This window comes from Rattus norvegicus, chromosome 13, assembly GCF_021556685.1.
Source record: "Rattus norvegicus strain SHRSP/BbbUtx chromosome 13, alternate assembly SHRSP_T2T, whole genome shotgun sequence".
Taxonomy (NCBI): domain Eukaryota; kingdom Metazoa; phylum Chordata; class Mammalia; order Rodentia; family Muridae; genus Rattus; species Rattus norvegicus.
The window spans coordinates 93,189,923-93,208,127 of record NC_141546.1 but is presented as its reverse complement, the minus strand read 5'-3'; the positions used below and the strand labels follow the sequence as shown (position 1 = coordinate 93,208,127).

General features: G+C 46.3%; 1 protein-coding gene across 1 annotated transcript in view; it reads right to left on the bottom strand.

The window, feature by feature from the left end:
- Kif26b (kinesin family member 26B) overlaps window positions 1–18,205 on the bottom strand; it is a 399,395-nt gene that overhangs the window by 68,462 nt on the left and 312,728 nt on the right. The gene's annotated exons all lie outside the window — the stretch shown is intronic.

The following is an 18,205-nucleotide window of genomic DNA, read 5'->3' as shown; positions in this document are numbered from 1 at the left end:
CCAAACATGGACTGAAGAGCTGGCTCCTTAATGATGTTTGTGGCCCTCTGCCCATGACGGTATAAATATCCATTGCAGTGGTGAACTTTCCCGTGATACATTACGGCGAGATACACAATGAATCTGCAGGCTAGCCCTCCCTGGGTCATGGGAAGGATGGGTTATTTATAATTACCAGGTAGAATGTTTTGATATGTCTATTACTTTAATGCAGAGAAGGCTCACTGTGTTCTTTGTCTTCCTATTAATATAAATTAAAAATTAACTGTGCCCTGGTGGCCCAATTACATAGATGAAAAGCTAATCTGGACTGTCAGGCTATAGGGGCTGGTGCAGTTCCCTTGAAGCTCAAAGATCAATAAACCATGCACATAAAAGTTAGCTTCATAATTTACTCCCCAGCTCGGCTCATCAGGGCTCTGGGAGACAAAAATCCACAGTTATTAGTGTCATCATTAAAGGCCCGTGAAATGGCCTGTTTTTAATGGCCAGCATTTGAAATGCGTTCCAAGGGGCAAGTGTGATAAAGGATTGGTGTGCAGTATGATATTTGGGAGCCCATTACGTGAGCGTGGAGAAGCCTCATTTGTGGGGATGAAAGCTGGTCTTGGCTGGAATCAGGGGGGAGTGTGCTCTATTCCACCTTTGGAGTCATGGAACATAAGCATCTCTAGTGCTCGAGACCAGCCCTGCTCCGCCCCATGACCGAGGACAGCAGCCATCACAGAAGTGGACCATCTGCTCTGTAGTCCTAAGGTGTGCAGAAATCAAGCCGAGGCCAGCACAGATCTGGAGGCTGTAGTCCCCGGAGATGGACTTAGCTCTGGTTTGGTTTGGTTTGTTTTTGTTTGGACTCAGCTATTTTTCTTTTTTACTACATGGTTTATTCAGTCCGGCATGTGACGGTCACTTTCTTTGAGTAACTACTATGTGCCCAGCACTATGTTAGGCATAAAGGACACATAATGTGTAGGACAGGCCAGACATCTCCAGAGGCAGGTAATTTTAGTGATATAACGTGGCAAACTGTGAGTGCTCGAGGATGATTCTTCAACTCCTGTCCTCTTTGTGTGACTAGCTGTTGGTACTGACAAAACCCCCAGCAGGCTTGGGGCAAGGCAGAGCCCCAAAAAATAGAGACCTGCTATCTTTTTTCTTTATGTGCACATGGGTTCCCAGTGTGTGAGTACCAGTGTATGTGCATGCACATGTGTATGTGCACATGGTCAAAGGCTGGTGTTGAGTCTTTTCCTTGACCACTCTCCCCCTTCTATATTGGTGAAGAGTCTATCATTTGAACCCAGAGCTTGACATTAGGCTAGAACAGCTAGTGCACTTGTTCTAGGGATCTTCTATCTCTGCCTCCCGTGTGGTGGGATTATAGGTGGGTTTCCATGCCCACTTAAAATTTGCATGGGTGCTGGACCCTGAAACTCTAGTCCTCAAGTTTCCACAGCAAGTTCTTTGCTATTCCAGCCATCCCCTAAGCCTCTGATTATACATGTTTTAACAAAACATTTCAAACATAGAAATGTACACAGATTAATACATATCACGTACAGTGGATTGAGGTCATTCTCCTGTCCATCTCACCCCTGTTTGCTAAGGCCTGGGGACTAAACTTCATTTACAAAGCTTAATCATGAACAATTCTAAGGGTACCAGGCTCATCAGATGTCTAATGCCATAACCTGTGCATCTCCTTATAATACACACACCAGTGTGGATTGGAGGCCAGCTGTCTTGATGGTAGGGTGTGGTTGGCCTTCCAGGGTTCAAAATGTGATTCTTCTATTCAAGAACTTAGAAGACTTCCTGCCATTTGAAGGTGATGGGCTGTGTTATGTCAGGCCTGTGCCATCATCTGGATAATCTTATTCCCCTGATGATCCAGGACATGGGAACTCTTGTCAAGATTTAACAGGAGGAAATGGATATCATACACTGTTGTGTTATAGCCTCGTTCTGTTGCTATAATAAGAGATTCTCCCTAAAAGCAACTTAGGGGGAGGAGAGGATTTATTTGGCTTATACTTCCTGGTCAACAGTTCATCATTGTGGGAAGTCAAGGCAGGAAAATTGAAGCAAGAACCTTGGAGGACCGTTTGCTGGCTCTCGTTCTTAGCTAGCTTTCTTATATAACCAAGGACAACTTGCTGGAGGATGGCACCACCCATGGTGGGCTGGGTTCTTCTGCATCAGTTAATAATAAGACAATCCTTCACAGACAAACCTGACAAAGATACTCAATTGAGAGTCTATTTGGGTGATTCTAGGCTGAGTCAAGTTGACAGTATTAACTAGAGCATACACTTTGGACCTTGCTGCTAAACCTGTGGATGATAGAACTGGCCCAAATTTATCTTTAAGGCCCCATGTTTTCTCCTTCTACTTTCTACCTCCAATGGTCAAGCTTCTTGGAGCCTCACTTTCCCCATCTCTGTGGTAACAATGCCTGCCTACCGAACTGTTGTGATAGTTGCTGTGCAAGGTGGTAAATGTGGAACACAGCACACAGATGACAATTTCTGCTCCCTTCATCTGTCTTCCTCTGGACCTTGACAGCCTGACTATTCTTTTCCAATGATGATGCGGATGATAAAGCTACAGAATGCCGTGACCTGGATTCTGGGTACCATGACACACAAAGAGGATCCTAGGACAGATACTATAGGTAGGGCTAGTTAGTACACATAAGATATGACTGGGATCCTACCAGGACAGCACCTTAGAGTCCCATAGCCACTGCACACAGGACAATAGCCACTATGATTGTATATCTGCCACTGGGGCATGTCCTTGTTCCTCATTACTCTCTACAACCTGATTTTAACTCTACTCATGTCTAGGTTTGTCCCCGTTACACAGCGGTACGCTACGAGCAGGTATCCAGCCATGCAGCTACTTTTGAGGGGTAACTGGGCCCCCAGGCTTTCTGTGAGTGTCTCTCCCCAGGCATCTATGAACCACACGAGTCACGGATGCTGATACTCCAAGGCAGAACCGATGGAGCCACACGACCTGCTTGGCTTTCTGTTTTGCAAATTTTGCATTCCATTTCTAGGTAACTAGAGGCTCTGAATGAAAATGTAAGGTAGGCTAGGCAGAAGCCCACGTGGAGAAGGGAGGCAGGCATGGGACCAGCCAGCCATTTGAAGAGGAAGCATATGCCTGCATCTTAATGAAGCACTCAGTCCCTTCTCTGCAGATGAACTGAAGACCCTGCCTTATGTCCTGCTAAGGAGGACAGTTCTAAAGGACACAGTTCTAAAACAAAACAAGACATGGAACTCAGAGCCAGGGAAAAAGGCACCCTTCATTCCTTTCTCTGCAAGTCATTTAAATGAATGGAGGATTTCCCCCTTCTAGAAAGGAAATTGGGTTTTTCTGCTTCGCCTCCTCTTTGCCATTATTCCTTTGGTCCTGCACTCCACTTCCTGCTTAATCCTCTGTAATTAAAGAGCTTAAGAGACACCACTTATGATCAAGAAAGTTCCTCGGACTTCTTGCCAGGAGCCCTTGCTTTTGTTACAAACACTGTTGGATTCTTGGCAACCTCTTCAGCCCTGCCCTCTGCTCTGTTCCCCCTGGAGAGGAGGGGGCTGCCATACACAGTCACAGCCTAGCTCAACTCTCAGGGTCAAGACCACAATCATTTCCAAGAACAGACCTGAGACAATGGCATCCAGATAGCTAAAGGGACAGTCTGAGGGTGGGAAAGGAGGGGCAGACACCCAGAGAGTGGGAGACCGTCAGCATGGACCAAAGGCCCCTCTGGTTGGGAGCTCCTCTGCCTCATTTGTCTAATTACTCATGGTTGGTGCGAGACAGCTGTTGCTTGGGGCAGCTGTTGTCTTTATGACTTGCTCATTAATCTTTTCAGCACCTCCAGGTGGACGGCATCCTGAGACCGGAAAGAAAGGAATTGTGAGACACTCATTGAGAGGAGTCTAACATCACTCTCTCAAGCTGCACACTCCCTCCATCAATGAGGAGGTGATAGCCGGCTGCCACCCAGCTTATGGGAGGCTAATGAGGAGCAGGCTCTGCAGTTCCTCACCATCACTGTTACACACGGTCGTGTCAGCAGACACAGTTGTTGGTCGCTAGTCATCATGGCACAGACCTAGTGAGGCTCTGTTGTCTGTTTCTCTCGCCGGTAGCTATTGGCCTGGAGGCCGGGGTTCAACTATGACACTCAGGAGGCTGTGAGCAGGCTTACAGTTCAAAGGTCATTTCACCAATCAGAAAGATTACACAAGGCGATGAGGGGCAAAGAACTCTGCATTCGTTCTCACTGAGTTCCTTACATGAACACCACAGTGAAAGCCGTCCAGGAACCACTCGGCCCAGTTGGCTGTAATCGATGCTGGGTAAGAAGATGGCTTTCCTACTCAGGGAACTGGGGAATAGCATTAGATCAACCAACCACTGCATCTTTCCGATCTTTTACACCTCCGCTGTATTCTAATTCCCTCAACATGGACGTTTAAGAATAAGCTCAGTAGAAAGCGTAGCAACTGCCCCAAACTGCCATTTGGTATCCCTTTTGGTCACATTCAGGGTTTTCTTTTAGACTTCTCGTTTGTGGGATCCTGAGCCATGATGTTTATAGCCCATGTACAAAAACTTCTCCCCAGAGAAAACCAGAGGCAGACTGAATAGGGTCATTAGTGAAACATGGTGCACACTGGCAATTCTAGTACTTGGGGGCAGAGGCAGGAGGATGGCCTGCATGGCCTGTGTGGCTTAGGCTGTGTAGTGAGACTTGGTTTCAGAAAAGATAGGTTGTTCGAAAGCCACCACAGGAAGAATGGCGGGAAGAAGAGGAAAGAAGTGTCTTGTCAGATGAGGACCTAAAAGCAAATGGAGGTGGCTGCTGGGTATCGAGCGCTTGCCTAATGTAAGTAAGAGCACAATATACATGAACACACACACACACACACACACACACACACACACACACACACACACGTCATCAATTTAGACAACGTAGGTAATTCCAACCAAGGATCCAGTTTTCTCCACAGTGGGGCAAGTGGCAGGGATAGGAGGCCAGGACTCCTCATGAAGGCAGGTGACAGGAATACTGATCACACTGTGCTCAGCCTCACATGGGGTTGAAGGCTGAGCTGAGGGGGCCTAGCCCCTGCCCTGGAGGTGGATGGTGAAAAGCAGTCCTATGCTGTCCTGGAGATAGATCGAGGCCTTTCCTGCTTCCCTCCTAATTTAGGTAAGATCTAACCATGAAGAGAAAAACTTAGAGGCCACCAGGTAGCCTTTGATGGGCACAGAGCAAACCTGGAGAGGGACAGGGGGTGGGGGGTTCTCACCCATGTTTTACCAAGGTGTTTGGTTGATAATCATATGTGGGCCTTGGCATCCATGTGCTTAAGGTAGAAGGTAGACCTCTGTGCTACCTCCCTTGACAGACAGATGTGGAGAACAAAAGCATGAAGACTGCTTAATAAGCAGCACACAGAACAAAATATTGCAGTCAGCTCCCCACTCCTGTGGTGTCCACCTGCATCCAGCTAACCACAGACTGGAAAGACCCAGGAAGAAAAATGCACGTGTCCTAGGCATCTAGACATCTTTGCTTCTCATTAATTCCCAAATGGTACAGCATCGCATCCACACAGCAAACACCTACAGAGTAGGTACATGCTGTCATATATTATAGCTGATATACGGATAATTTAAAATGTTCAGACTGTGTATAGGTTCTTTACAAATATCGTGTGATTTTATGTACAGGACTTGAGCATCCGTGCACTGTAGAATATGTAGGGATTCCCAGGCTCAGTTACCCAGAGGTACTGAGGCATGGGTGTGTTATCTTCAGGAAGGAAGGTATGAATTCAGTGTATGGGTGCAACAGGGTCCTTTCCCTCGGATCTACTGCTAGAAAACAGACTATGAACATCAAATTAACACCGGATGGGGATGAGGCAATGACTCAGTGAATAAGAGCTTGTGCAAGTATAAGGACCTGAGTTCAAATCCCAGCCCCATGTTGAAAAGTCAGGCACAATGGTGAGCTCCTGTAAATCCAGTGTTAGCGTGGGGGGTGGGGAAGATGGAGTGGCAGATCCCTCACTGGCCAGCTTAGCCTGAGTCAACTTCTGGTCTCTGTGTGGTTGTGCAAACCCCTCCCACCATCACCACCACCATACAAAAATATCATAAAGCAGATTAAGCACGTACAAAGAGGCGCGATAAAGATGGTTTTCCTCTCACTGCCTGTTACACTATACGTGATACACTTACACTTTTATAAAGGTGAGTAATCTATACGAGGTTTGATCTCAGCACCTAAATGAGGTATCTCTTATACTTTGTCCCTTTCTTCTCTGTCTGACCACAGTGCCTTTGCCACATTCTAGATGATATCAGAGGGATGGGAGACCTATTGAGTGAACACTTCCCAGTGTCTTCCTCTCGGCACACTCAGCATCTGCTGTGTTAGGGAAAGAGCAACCCTCCTCAGCTGCCCATGCTCTGACATCCTGACAAATACGTGGTGGGAGACTTTGATGAAGTGCTCATTTCTAAAACCTCACTGCAAGGGATTAAGGGCGCAATTTCCCAGCCATTATTTGAAGAGCTCCTTTCTCTTTAAATATCATAATGTAAGATTATATTGCTAGCCTATCATGGGATATTGTACTTCACAAATGTGAGGTTTTTCCCCTCTTATTTATTCAAGATGTCTCCTTAGCTTCATAGATGACTGACAATAACATTACAGTAAATTAAAATCAGGTGTTACACAAGATGATAGTTTATATATTTCCCTGATAAAATTTCTAAAACTGATATGAAATTTGTTCTTTTTTTCATGCTCAATTTCGACCTGTCTCACCTCTGTCTCTCTCATTTGTCTGTCTTTCTTCTGTCTCTCTGTGTCTGCCTGACTCTCTCTGTGTATGTCTGTCTTTCCTTCATCTCTCTCTCTTTGAGGTGCTGGTTTGTCTGCAGGCCTGTCTGTGTATCTTTCTCAGTGTGTGTGTGTGTGTGTGCGTGTGTGTGTGTGTGTGTGTGTATGTGTACACATGTATGTACACACATGTGTGTGCATGCATCTGTGTATCTGTGTGTGTACACGTGTATGCGTGCATATGTCTTGCATCCACGCGCGTGCTTGCGTGTGTGTGTGTGTGTGTGTGTGTGTGTGTGTGTACAGCCATGCCACAGAGAACACGGGAGGAAGGGTTCTTCTCAGTCATCCCATGCCTTATTCTCCTGAGACAGGGTCTCTCAGTGAACCCAGAGCTTCCTTTTCCAGCTAGATCGGCAGCCACAAAGCTCCAGTGATTCTCCTCTCTGACCTCCACCACAGCACCTAGGTTAGGCACACGTGGCCACACCCAGCTTTTACCCATGTTGTGGATCCAAACTCAGGACCCCATGCTTGGCAACCAGCACTCTTACCAGCCCTGAAATGGCTTCTCTTGGAGGCAAATTCCCACAGTTCTATGGAACTGGAAGGTTCAAGGAGAATGGCAGAGGACTGGGAGGCACCTGTTGGTCAGGGTAAGGCACACAGGTTTCTAATGATTCCAACGCCAGGAAATGCAGGGGAGAACCAAGACAACTGTACTCCTTACAGTTAGAGCTCTAAACCTATTATCTCACAATGGCACTGCTCCACCAAAGCACAATGGGCATTACAGGATTGCAGAACCACACCTAAAGAGACCTCAGGGACCGGAAGCACAGGTCAGTTGTGTGTTACAAAACCTGTTAGATCAAATTCCTTTGTGTCAAAAGTGTAGTGTCATCCTTCATGAAGTGTGCTAAGAGTATGGGGTTTGGTCCACCTGGAGAGTCCAGTTTGGTGTGACACATTTGGAGAATAGAGGCTGAGATGCACTCACTCAGGCTTCCTGAGGGACAGTCTGTTCTGTGTTGACAAGAGCGGTTTACAGACCTTGACATTTGGTGAAGGCTATTCCCTCCTTTCCATGTGCTTTCCGCACGGCAGCCCTGCTAAAGAATTACCACTGTCCCTGTAGCTACCACGCTCCCTCGCTCTGCACTGGGATTTCTGGTCCTGGTACTCCATCGACTTGCCCAAAGCCAAATGCCTGGCTGTGGCCTTGACCTGCTTCTCTCTTCCAGGATGCAAACAGAGCTGAAGTACCCTTGAGGACTTGGGAAGGAGCAGGCCAGTTCCTTCACTAAAGACTCAGCTTTTCAGAGGCGCCATTAGGTGAGTTCGTGTGGCGCCAGACAGCAAGTAACGAGCGGCCATGCCATCAGAGGAGAGATTTACATTATTAAAAGCCAGGCTGGCGAAGGTGACAAGCGGAGGCACAATAAAGCTGAGTGTGGGGGAGCATGTGAGAGACCAGAAAGTGGAGCCTGCTAATGAGATGTACTCAATAAAGACGTGCTTCAGGGAGTGGAGGGGGCCTAGAAGATCCCATAAAGCTCGTCATCAGCAAGCATCTGTCACGGGCAAGCCTAGCCAGGGACTTCGAAACACAGTGGGGAGAAAAAGCTCTTCCCCCCTGAAACCCTGCTAATGGCTGGCAGCTTTGGGAGCAGGGTCCCTCACACCAATTAGTAGACTCGAGAGAGAGCAGGCCAAGCAGCTGAGGATGAGAAGGACACATCTCAGGGGCCAGTCTGTCAGAAAGGACTGGATCTCTGACAGTTGCCTATTTAGAAGTCACCCCAACCCTTAAGCTCATTCTGTTCAGGAAACCCATTTTAAATGGATGAGCTGGTGTCAAGACAGACACCCTAAGACAGGCATCTTTGGGTCTGATGGAGGTGGATTGTGGGATGCTAGTTTTCCCTGGAAGAATCACTTCCATGTCAAGGATGTGCACTTGCGGTTTCTCCCTGTGATCTATGTGATGTATAAGCTAGTTAGCTGGGTGCCTAGGGCATAGGCTGTGGAGAAGGGCTCCCAGGGTTGAGATCTAGACCCTCTGCTAATGCCTGTCTGTGGACAAGAGTTTTAAGCTCTTTGGTGTTCGGTGTATCAACTGGTAACAAGAGCCGTAGGGTTCTAAGGTATGGAGCCAGGGGCTACGAGCCCACACTTGGGATTAGCTGTTACTGCCTCACAGCCATTACTGTGGTAACCGAGCTTACTGAAGAGACCATGAGTCTCAAGTCAGACAGATTATGGCTCTTGGTAGTCTCCCCATCTCTAAATGGAGACAATATTCTCTTTTGAAATTAGAGATTTTGAAATTAGAAATTAATGGCTGAACAGATTCAGTCAAGTTCTTAGGTTGTTTTCTAGAAAAAGTGTTCCAGAATCCACGCAAGGATACCTTGAAACTGGATTTTCAAGAATGACACATGACGAAGGAGCCAGGCCCTTGCCTTTTGACAAGCAAAGCTCAAAATGGGATGTGCAGAATGCGGTATCAAGCCTGGAATACACCGTGAGAGGAGGCAGGGGGAGCAAAAGGCCCAACAACTGCTTCTCACCAGCCAATCAGCAAGTGGTCCTTCCCCCTCTGGTCTGTATAAATTCTGTTCTCAATAGCTAGAGAGGCAGACTTGAGCCGGCAGTCCTTGAATTCCTTGTGTGATGAACACAGACTGAAGTCTTCTCTCTTTGCAAAACCCAGGTCCCATAGCGTTCCATTGTGCATACTTTGGGCTGTGAGCCCTTGATTGATATCACCATGATAAGGATTTACATGATTATTAATAATTAATTGTGCAAAACCCTGGATACAAGGACCTCAACAAGTAGGTACTGTCGTGTAGAACTATATCCACTACGGGGTGGAAGATCCTTAGAACTCTGGGCTCTCACTGACACCTCCTTCATTTAGATTATCCAGGAGTTCAGGAGGCCCAAGCCCTATGTTCTAAATTGCTCGCCCAAGATCACTCTTTTTTTAAATTTTTTGCATACAAACTTTTAGTGAAAACTGATGGGCCCCATGACATGGTGTTTAGTCAATATTCTGCTTAAGTGTGTTGTTCTCAAAGGTGGTTCATCTTTTTTTCATTGTGCTGTTAATTTTTATGTGCAAAAAAAATCCATTTAATTTTATTACTTTGGAGAATCTCATGTGTGAATACTGTATTTACATCATTTCTGTCCCATTTTCTCCCTCCCCCCACTCTCCCTGTTGCCCCCTTAACTTCATGACCTCTTCTCTAATATTATTGTTTTATACCCACACAGCACGCATGTGCCCGTGTAATACAGCCCGCTGTGTTCATATACTGTTGCTCGTGTGTAAATGAGTTTAGGGCTGACCGTATGGGATGGGATAACCATTGGGTAGCTCCTCCTTGGATTGGACCAGATCTCCTTAAGTAGTCATTAATTGCCTATAGCTATTTATACGGAGCCTTATGAGATTTCCCCGCCTACGCTACTGTGATAATTGTACAGTTCTTGCTTAGGACACATTATCGTTAGGATTCCATGAGCTCCCCAGATTTTTATAGGATCTAGGCCTTCAAGTTCCACCCCTTTATCTCTTATCTGATTTTTAATAAATACTGACTGACAATGATTGGACATTTTATGAACAATAAGCAGAAATGAGACTATTGCCAGAAATAAGACACGCATAGTGGTGTAAGTTTGTAATCTCAGCTACTTGTGGTGGAGGGGTGCTGAGGCAGGGAGATTGCAAATTCAAGGTCTAGTTGGGCCACTGAGTAAGGTCAAGGCCATTTTCCACTTCTTAGTAAGAAGCTGTATCACAATGAAAAGGAAAAGTGGAGTTTGGGATGTGACTTGGATGTGGTTACTTAGATGTGAAAGGCCCTGGGTTTAAGCCCTAGAAATGCAGCATGCACACACACACACACACACACACACACACACACACACACACACACCCCTTATACATGCCCTCAAGATATCACTGAAGGAGTGTTTTCAGAGAGACAACAATGGTCACGTCTTAAAACTAGAATTTTTTCAGATGCGTTCAGTTTGGCTTTGAGGCATCTACTAAAGGGCCTGTGTCCCACCAATGCTAATGCTACCACCAGAGCTAAATTGCAGCTCTGCTGTCGCTCAAACGAGACCTAAGAAGTGCTGTATGTGGTGTTGCAGCCTTGGCGTCACCAGAGAGCTGCTGTTTGACTTAGAAAACAACAGGCGGGACAATGGGCAAGCTGTGTTTCCTTCTGGAACCTTCTATATAACAAATGGAAAACTTCAGCTTGCTACTGAACGCTTGCTTTGCTGTCTCCAGTATCTCACTGCCGGGTTCTTCCTGGACCTGAGAATCTCAATATCTCGTTGCTTCTCGCCCTTTGAGCTAGACACACAAATTCTATTATAAATAACTTATTTATCTGAAATAAAACATCAGCACCAACCATCATAATTATTAGGTATGAATCTTCCTTGCAGGTACGTCTTTAGTCCAGTTGCTTTACGAAGCCGTCTTAGAGCAGTGTCTAGACTCCCTCCCAGGCTTTATCACATGGGCAGGAGACAATCTCATTCCTGCCAGTAACACAAATGAAGGGTAGTCTGACTTCTTGAGGCTACACAGGACAAAGGGCAGGTAACTTAGCATAAAACCCACTCAGTTCATCATGAAGACCTCTCTAGTCTGATGGCAGAGACTAGGCATCTATCTCAGAGCCTGCTGGGGAGCTGGGAACCAGTAGGAGTGGGGAGCCTTTCCTAGAAAGGCCTGAACCTCTCAGCCGTAGTCTGATGAAGAAGTAAAGAACCTGAGGACCGTCCCAGGGGGAAAGACATCAGAGGGAGCCCTGAGGTCAAGACTGAGCCTGAAATCATCTCATCTACAGCTTTGGATTCTAGATAACTCTAATTTCCATTGAAGCTTGACACACACTCATTAGATCACTGCACAAACTGCATTTTCATATCCATCCCCACATAGAAAGGGAGGAGGTGAAGAGTACGCAGCGGGAACAAAGACGGTACACTGTGTCTTGGTGCCAGACCCCTATTCCTTGACAGGTCTTCAAGTCTCAACAATAAGGAAGAGTAAGAAAGCCCAGTAAGTAGCCAGGGCTACCCCAGTTCTTCCTCCGCCAGTGCTCAAGGGAGAGCCTCACAGTCAGATGTGCGCACTGCTCTGCATAGCCCCAAGGCCAGGGGTGCAAGGGATGGGGACATGGTGAAAAGAGAAAGGCGCACTACCACTTCTGCTTAAGAGTTTCTCTACTTTCTAGGTTTCATCTCGGAACTAAAACAACTCCAATCCTCAGCTTAGCTCAGGCAAGCCTCAAGCTCCTTGCGCCATCTTCTTAGAAGGCATAAGAAGGCATAACGTAAGGGGGAGGGGAAAGTTATAAACCTATGTCACCCTCAAAGGGCCAGCTTCTGATCCCTACAATCTCCTCACCACCCTCTGCCTAGGCAGATAGCCTCTTGCTGGTAACAGGAGACAAGTTTGAAGCTCATAAGCAGGTTCTACTATGGAAAATGATTAGAGAGCTGTGTGTTATCTGTCTTTTCTTTAATCGTGTGTGTGTGTGTGTGTGTGTGTGTGTGTGTGTGTGTGTGTGTGTGATCAGCTAGATGCTAGGGAGGGAAGTACCTAGTAAGCATACAATTTGCTTAATCATGGCCTGCTCCCTTGTGTTTGCTAAGAATCGACGCTAACAGCAGGAACACAGAATTAAATTACGACCCACTTCAAACAGCGACAATCCTCCTCACCTAGAAGGCTGGAAAGAGGGAGCTTTCCCTCTGCGACTGAGAAGGGATGGAAACCTTAAATGACAGGCAGCTGATCAGTAAGACTGTCTCCTGAACTTGAGAGTTCCAGAGCCCTCCTAGCACACGGGGTCTGAAGGAAATGTCAGAGGCAACTGTCCCCTGAGAAGACGGATGATCCGGAGCCATGCTGTCCAGACTGAGTGCTCAACTTCCCTCCTCGCCAGGTCCTTTCGCACAGTGCAGAGTTAGCCTCCTCCAAGGCCAGGATGCTGATGGAGGAGACGGAGGCTTTATCCTGGCTCTGCAGATAAAGTCACTGCTGGCAGAGAGACAGTGGTGACCAGGAGGAGAGGGAGGAGTCTTCCTCAGTGTGACAGCAGACATCTCCAGGTGTCGTGATTTCTCTCTCTGTAAAGCAAGGCTACCAAGGCCAAAGGTTTCTTCCAGTTTGGGCAGCTTTGTAGGGAACGGTGGACGTGTGCAAGCTGTACTTTTAAAGCATGGGATTTGAGTGTGAAGACTGACTGAGTGCATGCAAGGCTAGGGGGCTGATATGTAGTACAAGAGTTAGTCCTATGGAAATGCATGTGTGGGTGCTAGTAAAGGTCACGTGACATAGTATGGGGGTGATAAAACAGTCATCAGACAGATGAATATTTGTCAATGCTGATTAGTAACCCACTCTCTACCTAGGAGAACTGAGTATGACAAAAATGTCTAGATTCAAGGAAGGAACCTAAGACAGATGTGCTTCAGAAGACAGAAGACGAGAAAGCTTGTCACGGAGGACAACATATTGATGTCCTAGCCACAGCAACAGAATATATCGATGATGGCTAACAAGCAGACCGATAGAGACATCTTTTTCTCCAGTGGAGGGGGCAGTGGTACTGACTCCTCCTTTCAGGGGATCAATGGATGCTTCTCCATTTGGACTCTGATCCACTGGACTTGCATCACAAAAGGGCATATTCTTTACTCTGTCAACTTTTGGAAGCCACCGCCCCAGGAGCTGACCACCCTGGAGAGGCATTTCTTCTCTTAAGTAAGCACAGGTTTCAGGGAACTGGTTTCAAAGATGCACACAGGGGAGATTCAAGTTTCAAGAACAACTCTTTAAGGTTTTATCTGAGTTGAAAGACTGATTCCTGGGTCCCCTCTCACAGTTTTTGATTCAGGCAATCTTGGGTGGAATCTGACAATGGGTGTTTCTAGCCTGTTCCTACCCACAAGTGGAGTGGGTGGTCACAGAGACAGGTTTGGAGAACCACTGCCCATGAGGCAGGCCAGCCTCGTCCTGAAGGACTCTTTGTCTCAAAAGGGACAGCTCCACTGTCAATCAAAACCACAAGGACTGTGAGTGCTACGTCTTAGGAGATGACAACCTCACCAATGTTTAAGATCCAGGTACCTGGGGAAAGAACGTTTCTGTGCAGGGATCTGGGTGGTTTAGTGGTGAGTAGCTTGCCTAGCATGCAGATGGCCCTGAGCTCCCCTAGTACTGAAGAACAACGGAGCTGTAGTGACTTCTCCCCACGCCCAGCTTTCTTGAGGGAAACTGTGTAACTGGGTTAAGTGTTAGCATCTGAAAGGATGAACAGACTCAGGAGCTTCTCAGGTTGAAAGTGGTACAAGTCCCGCATCACACTGACCTTTCACCTTTATTACTGTTCTTGTTGTTACCGAAGCATAAACTTCCCACAATAGAATCAAAACCAATTCTTCCACAGTCTTGACTTTTTTTCTGAAATAATCACTTCTTTGAATTCTTACTAAAATATTGCACATGAGAAATCAATATTAAAAGAATCTAAGAACTATTTGAGATCACTCTTCCTCTTGGCATCAAAGTGGTGTGTGTGTGTGTGTGTGTGTGTGTGTGTGTGTGTGTGTAAGCATATGTTTATGAGAACACAAATTTAACTGTGTGCATGTGTGTATATGTGCACAAAAGTGTGAGGGCATGAGTGTGTGTGTTTGTGGTGTGCACGTAATAAAATGCACACAGCTGGCAGTGAATGAGTGTGTAAGAGTTAGTATGCCTTGGATAATGTTTAATGATTTTATTTGACAGTTTTTAGAATAAATACGTATACATGGTTGAGTAGGATGATGTGATGACTAATCTCAGTTGTCAACTTGACTGCATCTGAAATTAACTAAGCCACAAGCCATGGACTGCTGCTGTGAGGTCATTTCTTAATCCGATCCTTTGAGACAGGGAGACCCACCCTAAATGTGAGCAGTAGCCTGGATCAAAGGACATGAGAGAAAGAAACTTTGATTTTTTGCCTGCCTGCTCTAACTTCTGCTCATAAAGTGTGCTATCCAGTTGCCTTGGCATCCCTTCACCAAGATTAGAGCCTTCTTCTTTGGCTTCCAACACTAGACTGAAGGCCAGCAGCTTGCAAGGGTTCTAGGTCTCCAGTGCCAAATTGGGATTGCAGAGAGCAAACCACTAGATCTTAGCTTCACCCCTGCAAGCCAGCCATAGTTAGAATACATGGACTGAATCATGTAAGGCAACCTAATAAATCCCTCTTTAATATCTGTCATCTGCCTGCCTGTCTGCCTGCCTATCTATCTATCTATCTATCTATCTATCTATCTATCTATCTATCTATCTATCTATCTATCTATCTTCCTATCTATCTATCTATCTATCTATCTATCTATCTATCTATCTATCTACCTATCTATCAATACAGATGTAGATGTAAGTATAGATATAGCTATTCATTCTTCCAGATCATTTCCTTTAGAGAACCCTGACTAGTATGGATGTTCAATATTTATTTCATGTGGAAAATAGATTTTAAAAGCAGGGGACTTGGGATAATTCCACTCAGTCATAATTCCTCCAGATTGACATTTGAATTTGATAGAACCTGTCACTGAAGACATATGCCTGCCTGAATGGGGCAGAGCAGACACCACATTAGTCATTGTTGGGTACACAAACCCTGGCAACCTGCCAGTGTGTCAACACTGAAAATAAAGACGATATAACCCAGATTCATCTTGAGGCTCAATCAGGTACGAAGAATCTTATTATGATGCTACGAATCTATGACATAATCCAGACAACAAAGAAGAACTCAGGCAGCCCTGAAAGGGCAGCTAGTGACCTCCACTCAGAACGAACTGATTGAATAAACTCTCGTTCATGATAAGAAACATTCAGCTATCCACATGGAGTCACGTAGGCTATAATGACTTTCCCTAAGAAGGTTGAATTTAGAGTGGAGGTGTACGGCTGGGACCAGGCAGGTGGCTCGCGCTGGAAAGCCTCTCAGTGGGATGAGCCCTGTGGCTGGCATTCATATTTAAAGATTACATGGCAGTCAGGCTGTAATCGAAACACACATTTCCAAATGAATAAGATTGGTTTGGGAGTGTGCGGGAGCCTGCCGCCCATACATCTTTGCAGCCTAAGGTTGCCGATGGTACCTTTCACACAGTTAGCACTCAGTTCTACAAGTCCAGGATCCTTTTAAGTTGGGAGTCAGAAAGCATGGCTGGGAGTAGTGAGAGATGGATCTTTACTGGGAAGATTCTGCAGATAGAAGGAGATTTGAAGGATGAATGTTCTATGAAGAATGGCACTTCAGGTCCACGTGCTGGGAAGGCAGCATGCTCGGATGCTAACTCTTGCCTTTGTGTAATCTCTAGGCGTGGGTGGCATGGGAAGGGGAGGGGAGCCTCACTGGGTGAACATGGTGTGGTGGGGGGCCTGAAATTCAGACAAAATAAAGGAAGATGAGCCTGTCCTGAGAGTCCTGAGTCTGTCGGGGGGTGCTTTGAAGCTACTGGGGAACTCTCAGACTTGGTCTCAGCTCGTGCATACGGTTTAGGTTTAGCCGCAACACAGAACCACCAGTGGCTAATCTCAGCTTTGCTCCTCGCTGCCCTTTCATGGAAGAGAGGTGAAAAGAGAGAGCAGAACCGCTCCCCTGAATTTTTAAGGGCTGTGATTCAGGAAACGAGACTGAAGCCTAGCTGAGGCTCTATGATCTTTGAGTTTGCCCGTCTGCCACCCAGCAAAGAGGAAGCAATTCGGCAGCATAAATCCTCTCACTCGAGCCAGCCAATTGCATATAAATTGTACACAAAACAGACCTCACCATGAATATATTCAGGGCTGCCTTGGCAAGTTTTATGCAGCTCTCTAAAGTCAATTTCCAACCCCCTCATGTTCCTGTGGCTGAGCTCGCTGAAACATACTTTAACACTTAATCTTAGATTAATGGTCTGATAGAGTGTAAGACAACTCAAAATTGTGTAAATTTGTACGTGGGGGATTTTTCCTAAAATTGTAAATTATCCAACTTGATGGGTTGTAACAAGCCCTCTGAAACTGTTCTGTCATGTTACTCGGAATCGCTACAGTGTAGTTTATTAACAGGTTGACAGACACACTGACCCTCTCGGGAAGCATACCGTAAATTCACAACCTGTGTAGCTCTCTGCAAACAGACCTGTGAATCACTCAGCAGACTGAGGCAGGTTGGCGCCAGGTAACATCAAATTTACTATCCCTCTTCCTTGTGTGTCTGATAGGCTTGACTTCCAAAAGGCCGTGATGAGTCTTGTTATACCTGCATATAACTGCCTGTTAGCACCGAGGTGCTAAGGAGACAGCTAAGTCATTCCACTGAAAGGAGCTGACACTGCCTGTTGTTTTCAGACAATGCACTGAGATCCAAAGAGGCAAAGAGTGACACCTTCAGTCCAACAGTCAGACATGCTGAGGACAGCACCACTGAGGACACCAGCACTGAGGACGCCACCACATGTGCGCCATGCCAAAGACACCACTGGTCACTCTAGAGGTCCACAAGATTGTGGACTCTCTAATAGGAAGTAAAGGCTCTGAAGACTGAGACCCTGTTAGCCATCTTGCAAACAGGAACAGCCCCTCTCTAGACCCCCAATGCTGAGAGCATGACATCTTCCAACAGAATGATCAACCGCATTCTTTCAAAAAAAACCTTTATTATATATTTGTCAATCTGTCTACTCTCTACCAGGAAATTCCTCTTCCTCCTCCTCTTCCCACTCCTTCCCCTCCCCTTCTTCCTCCTCCCTCTCTCCCCCTTCCTTTTCCTCCTCTTTAACTTTCTTCTCCTTCAGACAGGGTATAGCTATGTACCCCAGGATGCCTTCAAATCACAGTCCTCCCGCCTTAGTATACTGGTTGCTGATCTAGCAGTGTAAACGGGAGCCTTAGGAACAGCACTTGGTTCTTATGTGCCTTGGTGTTCTGCTCACACGTATGTCTGTGTGAGGGTGTCAGCTCCACTGGACTTGGAGTAACATAAGTTGTAAGCTGCCAGGTGGGCTCTGGGAATTGAACCAGGATCCTTTCGAAGAACAGCTAGTGCTCTCATCCTCTGAGCCATGTCTCCAGTCCCCAGAACAGCACTTAAAAGAACTACAATGTCTTAGAAATCCCATGATGGTGTGAGTCCTGAAACTGGAAGGGTAGCCATCTTCTGGGAAGTGACTTCTCATCTCCCAGGTCTGGTAACTCACCTCGCAGTAAATCTGCACACACCTCAT